Source organism: Triticum aestivum, chromosome 3B (genome assembly GCF_018294505.1).
Source record: "Triticum aestivum cultivar Chinese Spring chromosome 3B, IWGSC CS RefSeq v2.1, whole genome shotgun sequence".
Taxonomy (NCBI): Eukaryota; Viridiplantae; Streptophyta; class Magnoliopsida; order Poales; family Poaceae; genus Triticum; species Triticum aestivum.
This window is the reverse complement of record NC_057801.1, coordinates 825,023,183-825,048,503: the sequence shown is the minus strand read 5'-3', so window position 1 is coordinate 825,048,503 and position 25,321 is coordinate 825,023,183. Positions and strand designations below refer to the sequence as shown.

Sequence of the window (25,321 nt, the reverse complement as noted above, 5' to 3'; positions counted from 1 at the left end):
TAATGGCAATTTTTATCAGTTTTGGATTATTTAAGAATTTTAGGAAGAAAGAATTAGTCCAAAAGGGACACGAGGCTCCCACGAGAGTGGAGGGCGCGCCCCCCTATAGGGCGCGCCCCTGTCTCGTGGGCACCTCGAGTGCCTCCCGGACTCCGTTTTCTTGTATGTTATGTATTTTGGTCGGTAAAAATTCATTATATATACTCCCAAAGGTTTTGACCACCGTATCACGCAAATATCCTCTGTTTTCGTTTCGGGCTGTTTCTGTTTCAGATCTAGAGCATCATGGCGTCTCCAAGCGCTCCCAAGGACAAGTTTTTCGAGAGGGTTATCAACCCCTATCTCGCGGAGGTGCTGCATCATCCTCAAACCATTGAGATGTGTGAGGGGGTGCTGCACATCCGCGATGTGGAGGGACCAAGGCGTACCGGGAGCGTGGAGACAAAGCTCGAAGCCGTGGAGCAAGAAGTTTTCAAGTGTCAAGGGATGGTGGAGCGTGGACTCAACGCCAACAAGATGATGATCACGGAGTTCACCAACAACCACAAGCTGGATGCCAAAGTCATTGGGGAGACCATCTTCAAGCTTCAAGAGAAAATCGAGCACCTCCAAGCCCAGATTTATGACCTGCAAAACCAGAACTATGAGTATGAATGTAGATTCAAGCGAATGAGTTTGGCTGCAGATTTAAGGATCCCGGAGACTCGATCATACTTTTATGATGGAGAGCCGATGCTCTGGAAGATGGACGACAAGCCTACATCATCAACAACTCCTACTTCACCACCTCCGAAGAAATAATCACATGGGTATGGGCACTCCCCTTGGCAACTGCCAAGCTTGGGGGAGGTGCCCCGGTATCGTATCACCATCACACTCCTATCTTTACCGCTTTATTTAGTTCGATCCTTTTTAGTAGTATCTTGATCTAGTAGTTTGAAATTTAGATATCAAGTAGTTTTGAATTTTGCTTTGTGATCTCTTTATGTAATCGAGTCCGCGTGCTATCTATAATAAAGATTAGTGTTGAGTCAAGGGTTTTGCTATGTTGCTATGATCTTGAGAAAGTAGAAAGAATAAAAGAGTTCATATTGATCTTATGGATAGTGATAACTTCACACATAGAAAGTATGAGGCATAAAAATTGTTGAGAGTTGATGAACATAGCCTTGGTCATCGTTGCAATTAATAGGAAGTGATAAGGAAAAAGGAGTTCACATATAAATATATTATCTTGGACACCTCTTATAATTGGGAGCACTCATTAAGTATGACATGCTAAAAGAGTTGACATTGGACAAGGAAGACAACGTAATGATTTATGTTTTCCGACATCTCAGTTAAAGTATATTGTCATTGACCTTCCAAACATGTTGAGCTTGCCTTTCCCCCTCATGCTAGCCAAATTCCTTGCACCAAGTAGAGATACTACTTGTGCTTCCAAATATCCTTAAACCCACTTTTGTCATGAGAGTCCACCATACCTACCTATGGATCGAGTAAGATCCTTCAAGTAAGTTGTCATCGGTGCAAGCAATAAAAATTGCTCTCTAAATACGTATGACTTATTAGTGCAGAGAAAATAAGCTTTGTACGAACTTGTTGTGTAAGTAATAAAAGCGACAGACTGCATAATAAAGGTCCACATACAAGGGGCAATATAAAGTGACGTTCTTTTGCATTAAGATTTTGTGCATCAACCCTAAACGCGCATGACAACCTCTGCTTCCCTCTGTGAAGGGCCTATCTTTTACTTTATGTTTTTACTTTGTGCTTGAGTCAAGGTGACCCTCACCTTTCCCTTTTTCATTTTATCCTTTGGCAAGCTCCTCGTGTTTGAATGATCATGATATATATATATATATATATATATCCAATTGGATGTAAGTTGGCATAGGCTATTATTGTTGACAACACCTAAAGATGAATACGTTGGGAGGCAACACAATAAGCCCCTATCTTTCTCAGTGTCTGGCTGAAACTCTATAACCACAAGTATTGCATGAGTGTTAGCAATTATAGGAGACTACGAGATAGTTGAGTATGTGAGCTTGCTGAAAAGCTCTATTATTGACTCTTTCTGATGTTACGATAAATTGCAATTGCTTCAATGACTGAGATTATAGTTTGTTAGTTCCCAATGAAGTTTTTGAACCATACTTGACATTGTGAATTGCTTATTACTTGAGTATAGGAAATCATATGAAAAAATCTATATATGTTGCTGTTATTAGAATGATCATGATGCCCTCATGTCCGTATTTTATTTTTATCGACACCTCTATCTCTAAACATGTGGACATATTTTTTGATTTTGGCTTCCGCTTGAGGACAAGCCAGGTCTAAGCTTGGGGGAGTTGATACGTCCATTTTGCATCATGCTTTTATATCGATATTTATTGCATTATGGGCTGTTATTACACATTATATATCAATACTTATGGCTATTATCTCTTATTTTACAAGGTTTACCATGAAGAGGGGGAATGCTGGCAACTGGAATTCTGGCTGGAAAAGGAGCAAACGTTGGAAACCTATTCTGCACAACTCCAAAAGTCCTGAGACTCCACGAAACAACTTTTTGGATTTAATAAGAATTTATGAGCGAAAGAAATAGGCCAGGGGGCCCACACCCTGTCCAGGAGACAGGGGGCGCCCCCCCTATAGGGCGCGCCCCCTATCTCCTGGGCCCGCTGGTGGGCCTCCGACGACCGTCTTCTGCTATATCATCACTGTAACCCTGGAAAAAATTGTGGGCAAGCTTACGGGACGAAACTCGGCCGACATGAGGCAGAACCTTGGCGGAATCAATCTAGGGCTCTGGCGGAGCTGTTCTGCCGGGGACACTTCCCTCCGGGAGGGGAAAATCATCACCAACGTCATCACCAACGATCCTCTCATCGGGAGAGGGTCAATCTCCATCAACATCTTCACCAGCACCATCTCCTCTCAAAACCCTAGTTCATCTCTTGTATCCAATCTTGTATCAAAACCATAAATTGGTACCTGTGGGTTGCTAGTAGTGTTGATTACTCCTTGTAGTTGGTGCTAATTGGTTTACTTGGTGGAAGATCATATGTTCAGATCCTTTATGCATATTATTACCCCTCTAATTATGAACATGAATATGCTTTGTGAGTAGTTACGTTTGTTCCTGAGGACATGGGTGAAGTCTTGCTATTAGTAGTCATGTGAATTTGGTATTCGTTCGATATTTTGATGAGATGTATGTTGTCTTTTCCTCTAGTGGTGTTATGTGAACGTCGACTACATGACACTTCACCATTATTTGGGCCTAGAGGAAGGCATAGGGAAGTAATAAGTAGGTGATGGGTTGCTAGAGTGACAAAAGCTTAAACCCTAGTTTATGCGTTGCTTCGTTAGGGGCTGATATGGATCCATATGTTTAATGTTGTGGTTAGGTTTACCTTAATACTCCTTTTTGTAGTTGCGGATGCTTGCAATAGGGGTTAATCATAAGTGGGATGCTTGTCCAAGTTAGGGCAGTACCCAAGTACCGGTCCACCCACATATCAAATTATCAAAGTACCGAACGCGAATCATATGAATGTGATGAAAACTAGCTTGACGATAATTCCCAATGTGTCCTCGGGAGCTCCCTTACCATTATTAGAATTTGTCCAGGCTTATCCTTTGCTACATAAAGGATTGTGCCACCTTGTTGCACTTTGCTTACTTTATTTACTTGTTACCCGTTACTATTTATCTTATCACCAAACTATCTATCACCTACTATTTCAGTGCTTGCAGAGAAAACCTTACTGAAAACTGCTTATCATTTCCTTCTGCTCCTTGTTGGGTTCGACACTCTTACATATCGAAAGGACTACGATAGATCCCCTACACTTGTGGGTTATCATACACCACATTCATTATTGTGGATCATGTGCCAGGTATGTATCTGCATGCATTGAAAAGTGTCTTTGTTTTAAAATTTTATAATCTAATTTAATTTGATGTACTTTAATGTATGTAAAGGCTTAGAGCAATCGAAGCAATTCAAGCGCAAACTATCGCCATGTTGCGAGAGTTTAGATTCGAAGGGTTACTGTGGACAGCAAGGCGAGTTGTCCAGAGAGCTTCTTTACACCGTGTGCGACAAGTCCAATAAATTTTTCTATTGGGACGACATGCATTGTCAGGACCCCGACTCGATGCCACATCGATCTAGCATGTAACACCTCATATCACTTTGCGGCCTCACGCACGGTATTCCCATGGGTGTCGCCTTACCTTTGCCCGGGACCGTTTGCGCCTTTTGGCACACGTATATGATAGTGTCGCTAGCATCCATATGATAAGGAGCCCGGGCTAACATGGCTAGTTGTAAACCCAAAGTGGCACAAACTTACAGGGACAGGCATCCATGAACCAGCATCGAACGTGTCGGTCATCAGCGAGTGAATCCAGGCTGTAGCACTGGGCTAGCAGGACTCCGGTGAACCGGGCTGTAGCGGGCTAACAGGACTCCGGTATTCATCGCGTGACATTTCCCCGAAGGGACAGACACAGGAACGAAGAAGGACACATGCCGGCCAGCCTAAGTGTTCCGGAGCAGTAGCAAGCTACCATGGCTCGGTGGAAACACTAGGAGACATTTCCCGGTAAGAGAGGCTACTAAAGATAAACAACTAGATAGTCAGATCCCACACATACCAAGCATTTCAATAACATACACACAATATGCTCGATATGTGCAAACACAACATGGCATCACAACATGACTCTACGACTCAAGTATTTATTCAATAGGCTCAGAGGAGCGAGATATTACAATCATGGGTCTCATGACCCAACAATCAGAGCATACAAGTCAAAGCACATACGGAAGCTTAACATGTCTGAGTACAGACAACTATAAATGAAAAAGGCTGAGAGGCCTGACTGTCTACCAGATCCTGCCGAGGGCACAAGATCGTAGCTGAGGTAACAAGCTAAACGTCGAAGTCCACGTGGAACTACTAGTGAGACTGAAGTCTCTGCAAAAACATAAATTAAGCAACGTGAGTACAAATGTACCCAGCAAGACTTACATCAGATCTCTCTACATATGCATCATTATCGACAAGGGGGTGGTGGGGTTTAACGGCAGCAAGCCAGCTTTGACTCGGTGGCTATCCTGAACTACGACTGCAAGTAACTCTTTTGAGGTGGCGCACACGAGTCCACATATTCACCATATCAATACACCACTATGGATCTGCTCCCGTCTCCCTACGAGAACGCCATCCATAGCACTCACGCTTATCTTGCGTATTTTAGAGTATCCACTTTCACTTGTCTATGAACTATGCAAGGGGTCCAAGTTTCCATATCCGAGGAATCCGGCTATTCGAATAGATGATGTTAACCCTGCAGGGGTGTACTTCTTCACACACGCTCTAGCCACTTACCCCCCTGTACACGTCATGTACCTCGGCAACCTTCAAGCGGAAGTCGGGCGAGGGAGTCGGCCACGACCTGACTAACCGAGCAAGTCTCTAGTCCAGGTTTATCGCCTATTCGGGTTCCATCCGCAAGGAGATCCGGCCGGGGTGTCACTCACGGCCCCAAACGATGTGAGCAGGGTTCCCAAGCCCACCATCCGGGTGCTACTTGGTACACCGGGCCACTGTGCCTAGTCTGTAACAAGCCCACCTGTACCGGGTGCCACTTGGTAGACTACTAACACTACGTACAAACACCAGAAACTAGTTGCAACTCCTGGACAGAGATCAAGTTGATTAATAAGTCGAGAGGGGCACTTAAGCATTCCAATGCGCGGTAGTAGCTGGTCATGGATCACAAACACAGAACTCAGTTCCTAAGGACGGCTGCAATGAGACAACCCACCATGTACTCCTACATGGCCTCTCACCGCTACCTTTACCAAATCGTGTTCACACACTTAGCTCACACACAGCAGGACATGTTCACACGCCTCTGATTCATCCCCGATGAATCAGACCTGACTCAACTCTAAGCAGTAGCAGGCATGACAAACAAGCATGAATGAGTAGGCACATCAGGGCTCAAACAACTCCTACTCATGCTAGTGGGTTTCATCTATTTACTATGGCAATGACAGGTCATGCAGAGGATAAAGGGGTTCAACTACCGCAGCATGTAACAGTTGAATCGGTGTTGTCCTAATGCAGTAAAAGCGAGCAGGAGCGAGAGAGTGGGATTTTATCGGAATGAACAAGGGGGTTTTGCTTGCCTGGCACTTCTGAAGATAGCATTGAGTCTTCATCAGTGTCAACGATCACATCGTCGGTACAACGTCTATCGAGGGGAACAACACCGGCAAACACAGAGGAAACATGATCAATGCAATGCACAATATGATGCATGCTATGACATGGCAATATGAATGTGTTTTGGGCTAATGCACCTAGCTATGGTTTAAATGAAGTTGGTTTGAATACATGATTCAAACTCCAACTCCATATATGATTATTTAAATGCCCTTTATTTGTTTTGTCCAAAACAGTGGTCATAAGTTGTTCTAACATGCATGAAAATGGTACAGATCGATAGATTGGATTTTTCTGATAATTTTTCATATATAAATTATTTCATTTGGAGTTACGGTTAATTTTCTATGATTTATTGAAGTTTTAGCTATTTCTGGAATTTCCTGATTATTTATAAAATAAACTAAATTCCAGAAAAGGAATATTGCGTCAGCATGGCGTCATGCTGACCTCAGCAGAGTCAACAGGGGCTGGTCCGGGTCAAACTGACCAGTGGGGTCCACTGGTCAGTGACACAGCGCTGGCTGGAGTCACAGACATGTGGGGCCGGTCAAAAGCCACGTCAGCGAGGTCAACGCCGACGCGTGGGGCCACTGTGATTAATTTAAACTAAACAGAAAATAAACTAAGATTAATTAAAGCGTGGGGCCTAGGTGTTAGTGACATAGGGCTTAGTTAGTGGGGTGATTAACTCCTAACAGCTGCTATCACCGTCGGCTAATCACCGGCGTAACCAGGATGCGGCGGCGTTGCCCGTCCGGCCAACTCCGGCGACGGTAGCTCGCGCGGCTGGGCGCGTTGGAACCAGAGCAAGGAGGCGCGTCGATTGGTGGCCTCAGGCGATGCTAGGGTGGCCGGGAACGTCGACGGCGTCGAGTTCCGCGGCGGTGCAGTTGCGGCTTGCACGGGTGCGAGGACCACGGTGCACGATTGGGCGACCTGATGCGCGCTACGGGTTCCTGGAGAAGCCCGGAGCACGACTCCATGCTTGGGTTGGTCGGGCGGGACGGCTAGAGACGGCGAGCTTCGCGGCGGCAGCAGCGGGTGCTCGGCCATGGCGGGCTGCGGTTAGAGGGCGGAAACAGAGGGGGTGAGCACGGGGAAAAGTGTAGGATCTCACAAAGATTCGGTAGAGAAGGTCAGCGGCCTCGGGGACGGACGGAAACCGACGAATCGACGGAGATGATCTCCGGGCGCCAGCGGTGAAGACGAGGACGTTGGCGACGAAGCAAAGCCCTCCGGCTCGTTTCCTTCAGCTTGGGGATGTGGTGCTCGATTGCGGAGCTGCTGGGCACGGTCACGGGACGAGGGGTGGCCGGTGGTCATGGCTACGGCGAGCGGCGCTCTCAGGTGCGTTCGGTGACGAGAGGGAGGGAGAGCAGAGGAGGAGGAGGGGGTCCAGAGAGAGAGGGCGGTCGAGGGGGTCGAGGGCGTCTCCGTGGCGTTGCGGGAGACGTCCAGGGGGAGGAGGAGGCAGCCAGGCAGGGAGGAGGTGGCCGGGGCGCGTGGCCGCGCGCGCCGGGCGCGTGCCCGTCCTCCTGGCAGGGAGGAAGACGACAGGGGAGGAGAGATGGGCTGGTCCAACAGTGTTGGGCCATCTAGGTGGGCTTCGGTGAGCGCCAGGTAAGTTTCAGGTGAGTTTCTATCCTTTTATTGTTTCTCTGTTTCTGTTTTTATTTAATCTTTTGCCACTGTTTTGAATTTAAAACAATTCAAACAATGCCAAAAACTCCTCTGAATATTTTTATTTTGCTAGATGGACTTTTCCAAAAGCTCATAAAATATTTCAGGGGTATTTGAAATTATATTCTAATTATATGAATATAATTCAAATTCAAATAGCTAATGATTTAAATTCAAAGTCCCAAGATTAAGTCCTTAAAAATGTTCAATATTTTGGTTGGGACCAGAACCCTTGCCAAAAATTATCAAACATTTAAGAGGAGCATTTTGGAACAATGAATGAGATTTTAGGGTTTTTTTGCCCTTCTTTTATTTAGGGTTTTGAGGCTTCCAAAGTTCCTCAGTTCAAATTTCAAAATTTAAACATGATGCAAACACCAGGCAGCACCAGAGGCTAGGGATGTGACAACTCGCCCCCACTAAACAAGAATCTCGTCCCGAGATTCAAGCGTAGGGTAGGATGAAGGGAAACGCAACTAACGCAATCTTCACGATCCAACTTGCACTTCATAGGAACGTTGATTTGATCACCATCTTTGTCTTGATGTCTTGCTCTGAGAACTCCAACTAGCATGATAGCAAGAGGAAAAGGACAACTCCGGAAGAATCGATTTTCTCGTAGATCAATCAACTTAGGATTAACTCTCGGAATGAGATATAGCAACATCTCTTGAGCTGAGACACGAAACTCACATCTAGAAGATGGAGTGGAACAGATGACGAAGGTTCACTAGGTAGACAATAATTCCACACTTAAAAAGGTGGTAAACGATTGTCACGTAGCGAGGAGTTGAGTTGCCATGATACCACAACGAGACACCTTAGGGATGATGACTCGTAGATATATCCCCTTAGGTGGAAAAAAGAATTACTTTTGATTCCGAGATCATTGAAACTCTTTATACCAGCCTAAGGTAATTCTTGAGTGATCGTTTGGAGGGGTTCGGTAGAATGGCATACTCGGACTTGGATGATGTGGATTACCTTGTTGAAGACAACGTAATGGATGATTTTGCTTACCATCGGAAATGGAAGAGACCCATGGTAGAATGGCACAATGGTGGTGCAAGCTGGGAATAGAATGCAAATGCTGGGAATGATTCTGGTAACTGGAAAGAACCCAACAATAGAGAGTGAATTCACTGTTTGAAAGGTCATAGCATTGCCGAGGAAACTGAGAGGAATCCCAGTTAGAGCCGATGATAACATGTAGCGCTTGTGCGTGCTCTCAAGAACTTGAGCATTTCCATAATCATCAAGGTTTTACCAACATCCGTGCCAAGGATCCTGGCAACACAACTTGCTACCATGATGAATGATGATGGATGATGCAGATGCAAAGGAAGATAACACTTTCTCAGATTTCACCCTAGCAATGCCAAGGAAAGAAAATCTGGATGATCGACCGAGAGACATTTAGCACTCCGCTTCTAATGTTCTCCTTGATGTGCTAGTGTAACCCATTCATAGATATGGTTTGATATCTAGAACATCAAGTAAAAAGGTCGGACTTCGGAACACAGAAATCCATAGGGGCAACTAGGGAGTAAATCCTACGAAATCCCTATGGGGAGGTGGCCAACTTTCTCAATCAAAAGCCTACAATAATGGGTCTTCCGGCTAGATGTGTTGGCCACGACATCCACTTTACCGGTTATAGAGGGACCAATATTGTAGTTTTTGGGAACATTCCAACCATCAAGTCTGCCTGAGATTCAGATCTGGTTGGTGTCAGGATATTCCAGACTCATCGAGTCTAGGAAGAAAAATGAAAGTTTGCAACACAATTCGACGAGATAACGTTGCGAGATTCTCGGGAAATGAACTATGATAGCAAACTCCAAAGCATGAGCTGGTTCTGCTACGCACGTGTGAACACGCTATTCCAGGCAAACATGATCACATGGTAGTCTTACAATAAAACACTACCGAGTTCAGGTTGGGACCCATCATCGAGGATATCGAAGTTCTTTCATAAGTCTGGATTAGCTCTTATGAAGATACTCCTTCTCCTTGAACAAATCAGTCAGTGGCTTGGTGTGCTAGGGATACATATGGAATGAAGATGATCAGTCTATCAGACCATAGAATACTTCGCACATGCATGGCTGACTTGGGATGGTTCCAGAGGAGCAGAAACAAACTTTCTCGAATTCACGACGGCAACTTACATCAAATGCACGTGAATCAAAGGAAGTCACTTCTTTCATCCAAACATATGCTTCATGAACGGAGCACGAAGGCATTGCTTACAAAGTTTCCAACACTAGGTTGATGTTCAATATGAATCATGGGGGAGACAAAATGCTACTGATGGGCTCAACAACAACTCATCGGAATTTCCATATCACTGGACTTCCACCATCATGTGAACAAGGTGATAGTATTGGTCAGAGCAAAAGATATAATGGTGTATGCTCGAGGGACAGCCACGAGTAAGACAACATTACGAACATCGTTGGTTCTGATTTGATTTGATGATAGCCTATACTTAAATCAAAGTTTTTGATAAGACCATAGGTCCAGCAACTGATCACAGGGACCAATCGATGAAGATATCATCTTTCTTCAACACACACACACAAAAAGATATCCCTTAACATGAACTAAGTCGGACAAGCTTTTATCTTCCAACTCTCCAAGTTGTTGTTTAGCTTATCCAACTAGCTCAGGGTATCCAACACAGACTCTTGGAGAAGGGGTGGTTTACAGGAATAAACCAACTTGATCACGAGCTCAACATAACAGTCAGGAAACAACCCGGTAACACTTCCAAGAAGATATTTGCAAAGTCACGAACCACCGGTATGTTACTAAGCTCGAGAATAATCTTGCTTTTGAGGGCAAGACGACATGATCAAATGAGTGAGGACTTGAGATAATTCCTAACTCATGGGTCGAAGAGTGCACCAGAAATAAGGACTAGGTAGCACAATCAGTCTTTGGGTGACAATTCAATAATCAACACGCTAAGAATGAGGTTATCGTCCTTTAACTACCAACAACAAGTTGCTAGGAGTATTGATTTCACACATCACGATTCACTTGACGACAATCCGGTCATAACAACACGGGAACGGAGAAATGAATAATGATGGAGGGAAGTATCACTGCACCAAGAATTTATAGGATGGTGTGCAATTCCTATAACAATCCCGATATAAAAGATGGTAATACTCCAAGGTAGAACAGAGCAAAAGCTGGATTAGCAATTTGTTCTGCGGAGCACAACTTCTTTTACCCAATCCTGGATATGGATGAGGTACTGGAGTTTGTTTCTCCTAGTCATTCTGGAATACAATGGCTTGACGAACCACAGGAGTAATAGACATCGATGAACGAATGCACACATAACCTTGACTATCAATTGATAGACGAGGGTCAGAAGACAACTAAAGAGGGACAACTCCAAGGAACATACGATTTTCTGAGTTGTGGATGCATGGTTTAGCATGTCGAACGAAGTTCAACATATTTCTTCCGGATAACCCATGCAGAAAGGTAGAACTGGCAGAGCCACAATATATAATGGAGAACTCATCAAGAGCACTCTGGTTATGATCGTTCAGTTTAACGAGGAACTTCTGCCATAAGTAGTTCATGGTATTTGTAAGAAGAAGATACCACGGACTTCAAGGACTATCGCAAAGGTTACTAATATCCTAAAGGAACTAGCAAACACTATCAACATGAAGTAAGTAGAGTGAATCTCGGGTTCAAAACCCAGGGGTAGAATACCTACTACTAAGTAGCATCACGGAATGCTTTCGAGAATAAAGGCCAGAATCATCACACTAGGACACAAATCATGGCTAAATTACTAGATGATCCCCTAAGACACCTAGGGTCATAATACCAGCTCCAACATATATGTCAAGGCAATAGAATACCTCAACTCAACAATTAGTGTGATTGAGCTGGCATAAAGGAACATCGAAACCAGAGGGAAAGGATTTTGCAAATGCATCAAACTGTTTAGAAACCTGGGATGACTCGGACAACATAACGGCTGTAAATGCTCAGAAAAGATTTGAGACATTCACAAAAATGGTGGCATAACCACTCAAAAGCACAATATCAAGGTTTCGAGATCAACAATTAACATACAGAAGTCGTAGGAACTGAACTCAAGCTTAAATCCAACAATCTTATAAATCTACGGATTAGTAACACGTGATCCTGATAGAAAGAAGAGAAAGCCTAGTTCCTTAACCCCGTAGGAAAGATAAGATGACTCAGATCAGAAGGGCATAAGGTATAAGGAGTAAAAAGAGCCTTACGTCCATCCCACAATCAATTCCCTTATATAACTAAAGAATTTCTAGACTCAACTTCGACCAGTTTGGCTTGGTAATCCTACAGGCAGTCAGGCTCTGATACCAAAGCTGTCAGGACCCCGACTCGATGCCACATCGATCTAGCATGTAACACCTCATATCACTTTGCGGCCTCACGCACGGTATTCCCACGGGTGTCGCCTTACCATTGCCCGGGACCGTTTGCGCCTTTTGGCACACGTATATGATAGTGTCGCTAGCATCCATATGATAAGGAGCCCGGGCTGACATGGCTAGTTGTAAACCCAAAGTGGCACAAACTTACAGGGACAGGCATCCATGAACCAGCATCGAACGTGTCGGTCATCAGTGAGTGAATCCAGGCTGTAGCACTGGGCTAGCAGGACTCCGGTGAACCGGGCTGTAGCGGGCTAACAGGACTCCGGTATTCATCGCGTGACATTTCCCCGAAGGGACAGACACAGGAACGAAGGACACATGCCGGCCAGCCTAAGTGTTCCTGAGCAGTAGCAAGCTACCATGGCTCGGTGGAAACACTAGGAGACATTTCCCGGTAAGAGAGGCTACTAAAGATAAACAACTAGATAGTCAGATCCCACACATACCAAGCATTTCAATAACATACACACAATATGCTCGATATGTGCAAACACAACATGGCATCACAACATGACTCTACGACTCAAGTATTTATTCAATAGGCTCAGAGGAGCGAGATATTACAATCATGGGTCTCATGACCCAACAATCAGAGCATACAAGTCAAAGCACATACGGAAGCTTAACATGTCTGAGTACAGACAACTATAAATGAAAAAGGCTGAGAGGCCTGACTATCTACCAGATCCTGCCGAGGGCACAAGATCGTAGCTGAGGTAACAAGCTAAACGTCGAAGTCCACGTGGAACTACTAGTGAGACTGAAGTCTCTGCAAAAACATAAATTAAGCAACGTGAGTACAAATGTACCCAGCAAGACTTACATCAGATCTATCTACATATGCATCATTATCAACAAGGGGGTGGTGGGGTTTAACTGCAGCAAGCCAGCTTTGACTCGGTGGCTATCTTGAACTATGACTGCAAGTAACTCTTTTGAGGTGGCGCACACGAGTCCACATATTCACCATATCAATATACCACTATGGATCCGCTCCCGTCTCCCTACGAGAACGCCATCCATAGCACTCACGCTTATCTTGCGTATTTTAGAGTATCCACTTTCACTTGTCTATGAACTATGCAAGGGGTCCAAGTTTCCATATCCAAGGAATCCGGCTATTCGAATAGATGATGTTAACCCTGCAGGGGTGTACTTCTTCACACATGCTCTCGCCACTTACCGCCCTATATACGTCATGTACCTCGGCAACCTTCAAGCGGAAGCCGGGCGAGGGAGTCGGCCACGACCTGACTAACCGAGCAAGTCTCTAGTCTAGGTTTATCGCCTATTCGGGTTCCATCCGCAAGGAGATCCGGCCGGGGTGTCGCTCACGGCCCCAAACGATGTGAGCAGGGTTCCCAAGCCCACCATCCGGGTGCTACTTGGTACACCGGGCCACTGTGCCTAGTCTGTCCCAAGCCCACCTGTACCGGGTGCCACTTGGTAGACTACTAACACTACCTACAAACACCAGAAACTAGTTGCAACTCCTGGACAGAGATCAAGTTGATTAATAAGTCGAGAGGGGCACTTAAGCATTCCAATGCGCGGTAGTAGCTGGTCATGGATCACAAACACAGAACTCAGTTCCTAAGGATGGCTGCAATGAGACAACCCACCATGTACTCCTACATGGCCTCTCACCGCTACCTTTACCAAATCGTGTTCACACACTTAGCTCACACACAGCAGGACATGTTCACACGCCTCTGATTCATCCCCGATGAATCAGACCTGACTCAACTCTAAGCAGTAGCAGGCATGACAAACAAGCATGAATGAGTAGGCACATCAGGGCTCAAACAACTCCTACTCATGCTAGTGGGTTTCATCTATTTACTATGGCAATGACAGGTCATGCAGAGGATAAAGGGGTTCAACTACCGCAGCATGTAACAGTTGAATCGGTGTTGTCCTAATGCAGTAAAAGCGAGCAGGAGCAAGAGAGTGGGATTTTATCGGAATGAACAAGGGGGTTTTGCTTGCCTGGCACTTCTGAAGATAGCATTGAGTCTTCATCAGTGTCAACGATCACATCGTCGGTACAACGTCTATCGAGGGGAACAACACCGGCAAACACAGAGGAAACACGATCAATGCAATGCACAATATGATGCATGCTATGACATGGCAATATGAATGTGTTTTGGGCTAATGCACCTAGCTATGGTTTAAATGAAGTTGGTTTGAATACATGATTCAAACTCCAACTCCATATATGATTATTTAAATGCCCTTTATTTGTTTTGTCCAAAACAGTGGTCATAAGTTGTTCTAACATGCATGAAAATGGTACAGATGGATAGATTGGATTTTTCTGATAATTTTTCATATATAAATTATTTCATTTGGAGTTACGGTTAATTTTCTATGATTTATTGAAGTTTTAGCTATTTCTGGAATTTCCTGATTATTTATAAAATAAACTAAATTCCAGAAAAGGAATATTGCGTCAGCATGGCGTCATGCTGACCTCAGCAGAGTCAACAGGGGCTGGTCCGGGTCAAACTGACCAGTGGGGTCCACTGGTCAGTGACACAGCGCTGGCTGGAGTCACAGGCATGTGGGGCTGGTCAAAAGCCACAGCAGCGAGGTCAACGCCGACGCGTGGGGCACTGTGATTAATTTAAACTAAACAGAAAATAAACTAAGATTAATTAAAGCGTGGGGCCTAGGTGTTAGTGACATAGGGCTTAGTTAGTGGGGTGATTAACTCCTAACAGCTACTATCACCGGCGGCTAATCGCCGGCGTAACCAGGACGCGGCGGCGTTGCCCGTCCGGCCAACTCCTGCGACGGGAGCTCGCGCGGCTGGGCGCGTTGGAACCGGAGCAAGGAGGCGCGTCGATTGGTGGCCTCAGGCAATGCTAGGGTGGCTGGGAACATCGACGGCGTCGAGTTCCGCGGCGGTGCAGTTGTGGCTTGCACGGGTGCGAGGACCACAGTGCACGATTGGGCGACCTGAGGTGCGCTACAGGTTCCTGGAGAAGCCCGGAGCACGACTCCATGCTTGGGTTGGTCGGGCGGGACGGCTAGAGACGGCGAGCTTCGCGGCGGCGGCAGCGGGTGCTCGGCCATGGCGGGCTGCGGTTAGAGGGCGGAAACAGAGGGGGTGAGCACGGGGAAAAGTGTAGGAGCTCACAAGGATTCGGTAGAGAAGGTCAGCGGCCTCGGGGACGGACGGAAACCGACGAATCGACGGAGACGATCTTCCGGCGCCAGCGGTGAAGACGAGGACGTTGGCGACGAAGCAAAGCCCTCCGGCTCGTTTCCTTCGGCTTGGGGATGTGGTGCTCGATTGCGGAGCTGCTGGGCACGGTCACGGGACGAGGGGTGGCCGGTGGTCATGGCTACGGCGAGCGGCGCTCTCAGGTGCGTTCGGTGACGAGAGGGAGGGAGAGCAGAGGAGGAGGAGGGGGTCCAGAGAGAGAGGGCGGTCGAGGGGGTCGAGGGCGTCTCCGTGGCATTGCGGGAGACGTCCAGGGGGAGGAGGAGGCAGCCAGGCAGGGAGGAGGTGGCCGGGGCGCGTGGCCGCGCGCGCCGGGCGCCTGCCCGTCCTCCTGGCAGGGAGGAAGACGACAGGGGAGGAGAGATGGGCTGGGCCAACAGTGTTGGGCCGTCCAGCTGGGCTTCGGTGAGCGCCAGGTAAGTTTCAAGTGAGTTTCTATCCTTTTATTGTTTCTCTGTTTCTGTTTTTATTTAATCTTTTGCCACTGTTTTGAATTTAAAACAATTCAAACAATGCCAAAAACTCCTCTGAATATTTTTATTTTGCTAGATGGACTTTTCCAAAAGCTCATAAAATATTTTAGGGGTATTTGAAATTATATTCTAATTATATGAATATAATTCAAATTCAAATAGCTAATGATTTAAATTCAAAGTCCCAAGATTAAGTCCTTAAAATGTTCAATATTTTGGTTGGGACCAGAACCCTTGCCAAAAATTATCAAACATTTAAGAGGAGCATTTTGGAACAATGAATGAGATTTTAGGGTTTTTTTGCCCTTCTTTTATTTAGGGTTTTGAGGCTTCCAAAGTTCCTCAGTTCAAATTTCAAAATTTAAACATGATGCAAACACCAGGCAGCACCAGAGGCTAGGGATGTGACATGCATCCCACGCACGTGGGATGGGAGGCTGTCATGAAACAATTGGAAAAGCCCTTGAGGGAGTTTTTAGATCAAGACTAGGTAGTCAGCTTTCATATGTCGTTGTAGCACTTTTCTGTTGGGGAACGTTGCAGAAAATAAAAAATTTCCTACTCGTTTCACCAAGATCATCTAGGAGTTCATCTAGCAACGAGTGAATAGATGCATCTACATACCTTGTAGATCGCGAGCGGAAGCGTTCAAAGAACGGGGATGATGTAGTCGAACACGACGTGATTCGAATCACCGGAGATCCTAGCACCGAACGGACGGCACCTCCGCGTTCAACACACGTACAGAACAGCCACGTCTCCTCCTTCTTGATCCAGCAAGGGAGGGAGGAGAGGTTGAGGGAGATGGCACCAGCAGCAGCACGACGGCGTGGTGTTGATGGAGCTGCAGTGCTCCGGCAGAGCTTCGCTAAGCAATAAGGAGTTGGAGGAGGTGTTGGGGAGGGAGAAGGAGGCAACCTAAGGCCAAGGACTCAAGGTATGAAGTCCCTCCTCTCCCCCACTATATATAGGGGTGCCAAGGGGGGTGGCCGGCCCTAGGAGATCCAATCTCCTAGGGGGGTGCGGCGGCCAAGGGGGGTTTCCCTCCCCCCCAAGGCACCTAGGAGGTGCCTTCCACTAGTAGGACTCCTCCCCCTTGGAAACCCTAGGCGCATGGGCTTAGTGGGGCTGGTGCCCTTGGCCCATGTAGGCCAAGGCGCACCCCCTACAGTCCATGTGGCCCCCGGGGATGGGTGGCCCCACCCGGTGGGCCCCCGGGACCCCTCCGGTGGTCCCGGTACAATACCGATAACCCCGAAACTTGTCCCGATGCCCGAAATAGGACTTCCCATATATAAATCTTTACCTCCGGACCATTCCGGAACTCCTCGTGACGTCCGGGATCTCATCCGGGACTCCGAACAACATTCGGGTTACTGCATATACATATCCCTACAACCCTAGCGTAACTGAACCTTAAGTGTGTAGACCCTACGGGTTCGGAAGACATGTAGACATGACCAGGATCGCTCTCCGGTCAATAACCAACAGCGGGATCTGGATACCCATGTTGGCTCCCACATGCTCCACGATGATCTCATCGGATGAACCACGATGTCGAGGATTTAATCAACCCCGTATGCAATTCCCTTTGTCAATCGATATGTTACTTGCCCGAGATTCGATCGTCGGTATCCCAATACCTCGTTCAATCTTGTTACCGGCAAGTCACTTTACTCGTACCGTAATGCATGATCCCGTGACCAAACACTTGGTTACTTTGAGCTCATTATGATGATGCATTACTGAGTGGGCCCAGTGATATCTCTCCGTCATACGGAGTGACAAATCCCAGTCTCGATCCATATAAAACAATAGATACTTTCGGAGATACCTGTAGTGCACCTTTATAGTCACCCAGTTACGTTGTGACGTTTGATACACCCAAAGCACTCCTACGGTATCCAGGAGTTATACGATCTCATGGTCGAAGGAAGAGATACTTTGACATTGCAAAAACTCTAGCAAATGAACTATACGATCTTGTGCTATGTTTAGGATTGGGTCTTGTCCATCACATCATTATCCTAATGATGTGATCCCGTTATCAATGACATCCAATGTCCATAGCCAGGAAACCATGACTATCTATTGATCAACGAGCTAGTCAACTAGAGGCTTACTAGGGACATGTTGGTGTCTGTTATTCACACATGTATTACGATTTCCGGATAACACAAATATAGCATGAATAAAGACAATTATCATGAACAAAGAAATATAATAATAATGCTTTTATTATTGCCTCTAGGGCATATTTCCAACAGTCTCCCACTTGCACTAGAGTCAATAATCTAGTTACATTGTGATGAATCGAACACCCATGGAATTCTGGTGTTGATCATGTTTTGCTCTTGGGAGAGGTTTAGTCAACGGATCTGCTACATTCAGGTCCGTATGTACTTTACAAATCTCTATGTCTCCATCTTGAACATTTTCACGGATGGAGTTGAAGCGACGCTTGATGTGCCTTGTCTTCTTGTGAAACCTGGGCTCCTTGGCAAGTGCAATAGCTCCAGTGTTGTCACAGAAGAGCTTGATCGGCCCCGACGCATTGGGTATGACTCCTAGGTCGGTGATGAACTCCTTCACCCATATTGCTTCATGTGCTGCCTCCGAGGCTGCCATGTACTCCGCTTCACATGTAGATCCCGCCACGACGCTCTGCTTGCAACTGCACCAGCTTACTGCCCCACCATTCAAAATATACACGTATCCGGTTTGTGACTTAGAGTCATCCAGATCTGTGTCGAAGCTAGCGTCGACGTAACCTTTTACGACGAGCTCTTCGTAACCTCCATAAACGAGAAACATTTCCTTAGTCCTTTTCAGGTACTTCAGGATATTCTTGACCGCTGTCCAGTGTTCCTTGCCGGGATTACTTTGGTACCTTCCTACCAAACTTACGGCAAGGTTTACATCAGGTCTGGTACACAGCATGGCATACATAATAGAACCTATGGCTGAGGCATAGGGGATGACACTCATCTCTTCTATCTCTGCTGCCGTGGTCGGACATTGAGCTGAGCTCAATTTCACACCCTGCAAAACAGGCAAGAACCCTTTCTTGGACTGATCCATTTTGAACTTCTTAAAAATCTTATCAAGATATGTGCTTTGTGAAAGACCTATGAGGCGTCTTGATCTATCCCTATAGATCTTGATGCCTAATATATAAGCAGCTTCTCCAAGGTCCTTCATTGAAAAACTCTTATTCAAGTAGGCCTTAATGCTGTCCAAAAGTTCTATATCATTTCCCATCAAAAGTATGTCATCTACATATAGTATGAGAAATGCTATAGAGCTCCCACTCACTTTCTTGTAAACACAGGCTTCTCCATAAGTCTGTGTAAACCCAAACGCTTTGATCATCTCATCAAAACGAATGTTCCAACTCCGAGATGCTTGCACCAGCCCATAAATCGAGCGTTGGAGCTTGCACACTTTGTCAGCATTTTTAGGATCGACAAAACCTTCCGGCTGCATCATATACAATTCTTCCTTAAGGAAACCATTAAGGAATGCCGTTTTGATGTCCATTTGCCAAATTTCATAATCATAAAATGCGGCAATTGCTAACATGATTCGGACGGACTTCAGCTTCGCTACCGGTGAGAAAGTCTCATCGTAGTCAATCCCTTGAACTTGTTGATAACCCTTAGCGACAAGCCGAGCTTTATAGATGGTCACATTACCATCCGCGTCTGTCTTCTTCTTAAAGATCCATTTATTTTCTATGGCTCGCCGTTCTACGGGCAAGTCAGTCAAAGTCCATACTTCGTTTTCATACATGGATCTTATCTCGGATTTCATGGCTTCTAGCCATTTGTCGGAATCCGGACCCGCCATCGCTTCTTCATAGTTCGAAGGTTCACCGTTGTCTAACAACATGATTTCCAAGATAGGGTTGCCGTACCACTCTGGTGCGGAACGTGTCCTCGTGGACCTTCGAATTTCAGTAGGAGCTTGATCAGAAGTATTTTGATCATCATCATTAACTTCCTCTCTAGTCGGTGCAGGCACCTCAGGAACATTTTCTTGAGTTGCGCCATTTTCCGGTTCAAGAGGCAATACTTCATCAAGCTCTACTTTCTTCCCACTTACTTCTTTCGAGAGAAACTCTTTCTCCAGAAAGGACCCATTCTTGGCAACAAAGATCTTGCCTTCGGATCTGAGGTAGAAGATATACCCAACAGTTTCTTTAGGGTATCCTATGAAGGCGCATTTTTCCGATTTGGGTTCGAGCTTTTCAGGTTGAAGTTTCCTGACATAAGCATCGCATCCCCAAACTTTTAGAAACGACAGCTTAGGTTTCTTCCCAAACCATAATTCATACGGTGTCGTCTCAACGGATTTCGACGGAGCCCTATTTAAAGTGAATGCGGCAGTCTCTAAAGCATAGCCCCAAAAAGAAAGCGGTAAATCGGTAAGAGACATCATAGATCGCACCATATCTAACAGAGTGCGATTATGACGTTCGGACACACCATTACGCTGAGGTGTTCCAGGCGGCGTGAGTTGTGAAACTATTCCACATTTTCTTAAGTGTGTACCAAACTCGTGACTCAAGTATTCTCCTCCACGATCTGATCGTAGAAACTTGATTTTTCTGTCACGTTGATTCTCAACTTCACTCTGAAATTCCTTGAACTTTTCAAAGGTCTCAGACTTGTGTTTCATTAAGTAGACATACCCATATCTACTCAAGTCATCAGTGAGGGTGAGAACATAACGATAGCCACCGCGAGCCTCAACACTCATTGGACCACACACATCAGTATGTACGATTTCCAATAAGTTGGTTGCTCTCTCCATTCTTCCTGAGAATGGAGTCTTGGTCATTTTACCCATGAGGCATGGTTCGCACGTGTCAAATGATTCGTAATCAAGAGACTCTAAAAGTCCATCAGCATGGAGCTTCTTCATGCGTTTGACACCTATGTGACCGAGGCGGCAGTGCCACAAGTATGTGGGACTATCACTATCAATCTTACATCTTTTGGTACTTACACTATGAATATGTGTAGCATTACGCTCGAGATTCATAAAGAATAAACCATTCACCATCGGAGCATGACCATAAAACATATCTCTCATATAAATAGAACAACCATTATTCTCGGATTTAAATGAGTAGCCATCTCGAATTAAACGAGATCCTGATACAATGTTCATGCTCAAACTTGGCACAAAATAACAATTATTGAGGTTCAAAACTAATCCCGTAGGTAAATGTAGAGGTAGCGTGCCGACGGCGATCACATCGACCTTGGAACCATTCCCGACGCGCATCGTCACCTCGTCCTTCGCCAGTCTCCGTTTATTCCGCAGCTCCTGTTGTGTGTTACAAATATGAGCAACGGCACCGGTATCAAATACCCAGGAGTTACTACGATTACTGGTAAGGTACACATCAATTACATGTATATCAAATATACCTTTGGCTTTGCCGGCCTTCTTGTCCGCTAAGTATTTGGGGCAGTTCCGCTTCCAGTGACCACTTTCCTTGCAATAAAAACACTCAGTCTCGGGCTTGGGTCCATTCTTTGGCTTCTTCCCGGCAGCTTGTTGCTGGGCGCGGCAACTACCTTGCCGTCCTTCTTGAAGTTCTTTTTACCCTTGCCCTTCTTGAACTTAGTGGTTTTATTGACCATCAACACTTGATGTTCCTTTCTGACTTCTACCTCTGCTGATTTCAGCATAGCAAATACTTCAGGAATGGTCTTTTCCATCCCCTGCATATTGAAGTTCATCACAAAGCTCTTACAGCTCGGTGGAAGCGACTGGAGGATTCTGTCAATGACCGCATCATCCGGGAGATTAACTCCCAGCTGAGTCAAGCGGTTATGTAACCCAGACATAGTGAGTATGTGCTCACTGACAGAACTATTTTCCTCCATCTTACAGCTGAAGAATTTGTCAGAGACTTCATATCTCTCGACCCGGGCATGAGCTTGGAAAACCATTTTCAGCTCTTCGAACATCTCATATGCTCCATGTCTCTCAAAACGCTTTTGGAGCCCCGGCTCTAAGCTGTAAAGCATGCCGCACTGAACGAGGGAGTAGTCATCAGAACGTGCCTGCCAAGCGTTCATAACGTCTTGTTCTGCAGGGAGAACAGGTGCATCACCTAGCGGTGCTTGTAGGACATATGCTTTCTTGGCAGCTATGAGGATGATCCTCAGGTTCCGGACCCAGTCCGTATAGTTGCTGCCATCGTCTTTCAGCTTGGTTTTCTCTAGGAACGCGTTGAAGTTGAGGACTACGTTGGCCATTTGATCTACAAGACATATTGTAAAATTTTAGACTAAGTTCAAGATAATTAAGTTCATCTAATCAAATTATAATGAACTCCCACTCAGATTTGACATCCCTTTGGTCATCTAAGTGTTACACGATCCGAGTCGACTAGGCCGTGTCCGATCATCACGTGAGACGGACTAGTCATCGTCGGTGAACATTCTCATGTAGATCGTATCTTCCATACGACTCGTGTTCGACCTTTCGGTCTCCGTGTTCCGAGGCCATGTCTGTACATGCTAGGCTCGTCAAGTTAACCCTAAGTGTTTTCGCTGTGTAAAACTGTCTTACACCCGTTGTATGTGAACGTAAGAATCTATCACACCCGATCATCACGTGGTGCTTCGAAACGACGAACTGTAGCAACGGTGCACAGTTAGGGGAGAACACTTCTTGAAATTTTGTAAGGGATCATCTTATTTACTACCGTCGTTCTAAGTAAACAAGATGCATAAAACATAATAAACATCACATGCAATTATATAAAGTAGTGACATGATATGGCCAATATCATATAGCTCCTTCGATCTTCATCTTCGGGGCTCCATGATCATCTTGTCACCGGCATGACACCATGATCTCCATCATCATGATCTCCATCATCGTGTCTTCATGAAGTTGTCACGCCAACGACTACTTCTACTTCTATTACTAACGCGTTTAGTAATAAAGTAAAGTAGTTTACATGGCGTTCTTTAATGACACGCAGGTCATACAAAAAATAAAGACAACTCCTATGGCTCCTGCCGGTTGTCATACTCATCGACATGCAAGTCGTGATTCCTATTACAATAGCATGAACATCTCATACATGACATATAGATCATTCATCATTCATCACAACTTTGGCCATATCATATCACAAAGCACTTGCTGCAAAAACAAGTTAGACGTCCTCTAATTGTTGTTTGCAAGTTTTACGTGGCTGAAGTAGGGTTCTAGCAAGAACGTTTTCTTACCTACGTGAAACCACAACGTGATTTGTCAACTTCTATTTACCCTTCATAAGGACCCTTTTCATCGAATCCGCTTCAACTAAAGTAGGAGAGACAGACACCCGCCAGCCACCTTATGCAACTTGTGCATGTTAGTCGGTGGAACCGGTCTCACGTAAGCGTACGTGTAAGGTTGGTCCGGGCCGCTTCATCCCACAATACCGCTGAAGCAAGATAAGACTAGTAGCGGCAAGAAAGTTGACAAATCTACGCCCACAACCAATTGTGTTCTACTCGTGCAAGAAGAACTACGCATAGACCTAGCTCATGATGCCACTGTTGGGGAACGTTGCAGAAAATAAAAATTTTCCTACTCGTTTCACCAAGATCATCTAGGAGTTCATCTAGCAACGAGTGAATAGATGCATCTACATACCTTGTAGATCGCGAGCGGAAGCGTTCAAAGAACGGGGATGATGTAGTCGAACACGACGTGATTCGAATCACCGGAGATCCTAGCACCGAACGGACGGCACCTCCGCGTTCAACACACGTATGAAACAGCCACGTCTCCTCCTTCTTGATCCAGCAAGGGAGGGACGAGAGGTTGAGGGAGATGGCACCAGCAGCAGCACGACGGCGTGGTGTTGATGGAGCTGCAGTGCTCCGGCAGAGCTTCGCTAAGCAATAAGGAGTTGGAGGAGGTGTTGGGGAGGGAGAAGGAGGCAACCTAAGGCCAAGGACTCAAGGTATGAAGTCCCTCCTCTCCCCCACTATATATAGGGGTGCCAAGGGGGGTGGCCGGCCCTAGGAGATCCAATCTCCTAGGGGGGTGCGGCGGCCAAGGGGGGTTTCCCTCCCCCCCAAGGCACCTAGGAGGTGCCTTCCACTAGTAGGACTCCTCCCCCTTGGAAACCCTAGGCGCATGGGCTTAGTGGGGCTGGTGCCCTTGGCCCATGTAGGCCAAGGCGCACCCCCTACAGTCCATGTGGCCCCCGGGGATGGGTGGCCCCACCCGGTGGCCCCCCGGGACCCCTCCGGTGGTCCCGGTACAATACCGATAACCCCGAAACTTGTCCCGATGCCCGAAACAGGACTTCCCATATATAAATCTTTACCTCCGGACCATTCCGGAACTCCTCGTGACGTCCGGGATCTCATCCGGGACTCCGAACAACATTCGGGTTACTGCATATACATATCCCTACAACCCTAGCGTAACTGAACCTTAAGTGTGTAGACCCTACGGGTTCGGAAGACATGTAGACATGACCAAGATCGCTCTCCGGTCAATAACCAACAGCGGGATCTGGATACCCATGTTGGCTCCCACATGCTCCACGATGATCTCATCGGATGAACCACGATGTCGAGGATTTAATCAACCCCGTATGCAATTCCCTTTGTCAATCGATATGTTACTTGCCCGAGATTCGATCGTCGGTATCCCAATACCTCGTTCAATCTTGTTACCGGCAAGTCACTTTACTCGTACCGTAATGCATGATCCCGTGACCAAACACTTGGTTACTTTGAGCTCATTATGATGATGCATTACTGAGTGGGCCCAGTGATATCTCTCCGTCATACGGAGTGACAAATCCCAGTCTCGATCCATATAAAACAATAGATACTTTCGGAGATACCTGTAGTGCACCTTTATAGTCACCCAGTTACGTTGTGACATTTGATACACCCAAAGCACTCCTACGGTATCCAGGAGTTATACGATCTCATGGTCGAAGGAAGAGATACTTTGACATTGCAAAAACTCTAGCAAACGAACTATACGATCTTGTGCTATGTTTAGGATTGGGTCTTGTCCATCACATCATTATCCTAATGATGTGATCCCGTTATCAATGACATCCAATGTCCATAGCCAGGAAACCATGACTATCTATTGATCAACGAGCTAGTCAACTAGAGGCTTACTAGGGACATGTTGGTGTCTGTTATTCACACATGTATTACGATTTCCGGA

The 25,321-nt window shown here is 46.0% G+C and overlaps 1 pseudogene; it reads left to right on the top strand.

Annotated features, from left to right (window-relative positions):
* Positions 1–16,592, top strand: part of LOC123066874 (GDSL esterase/lipase At5g03600-like) — a 33,224-nt pseudogene extending 16,632 nt beyond the window's left edge.
* Positions 16,593–25,321: the final 8,729 nt, after the last annotated feature.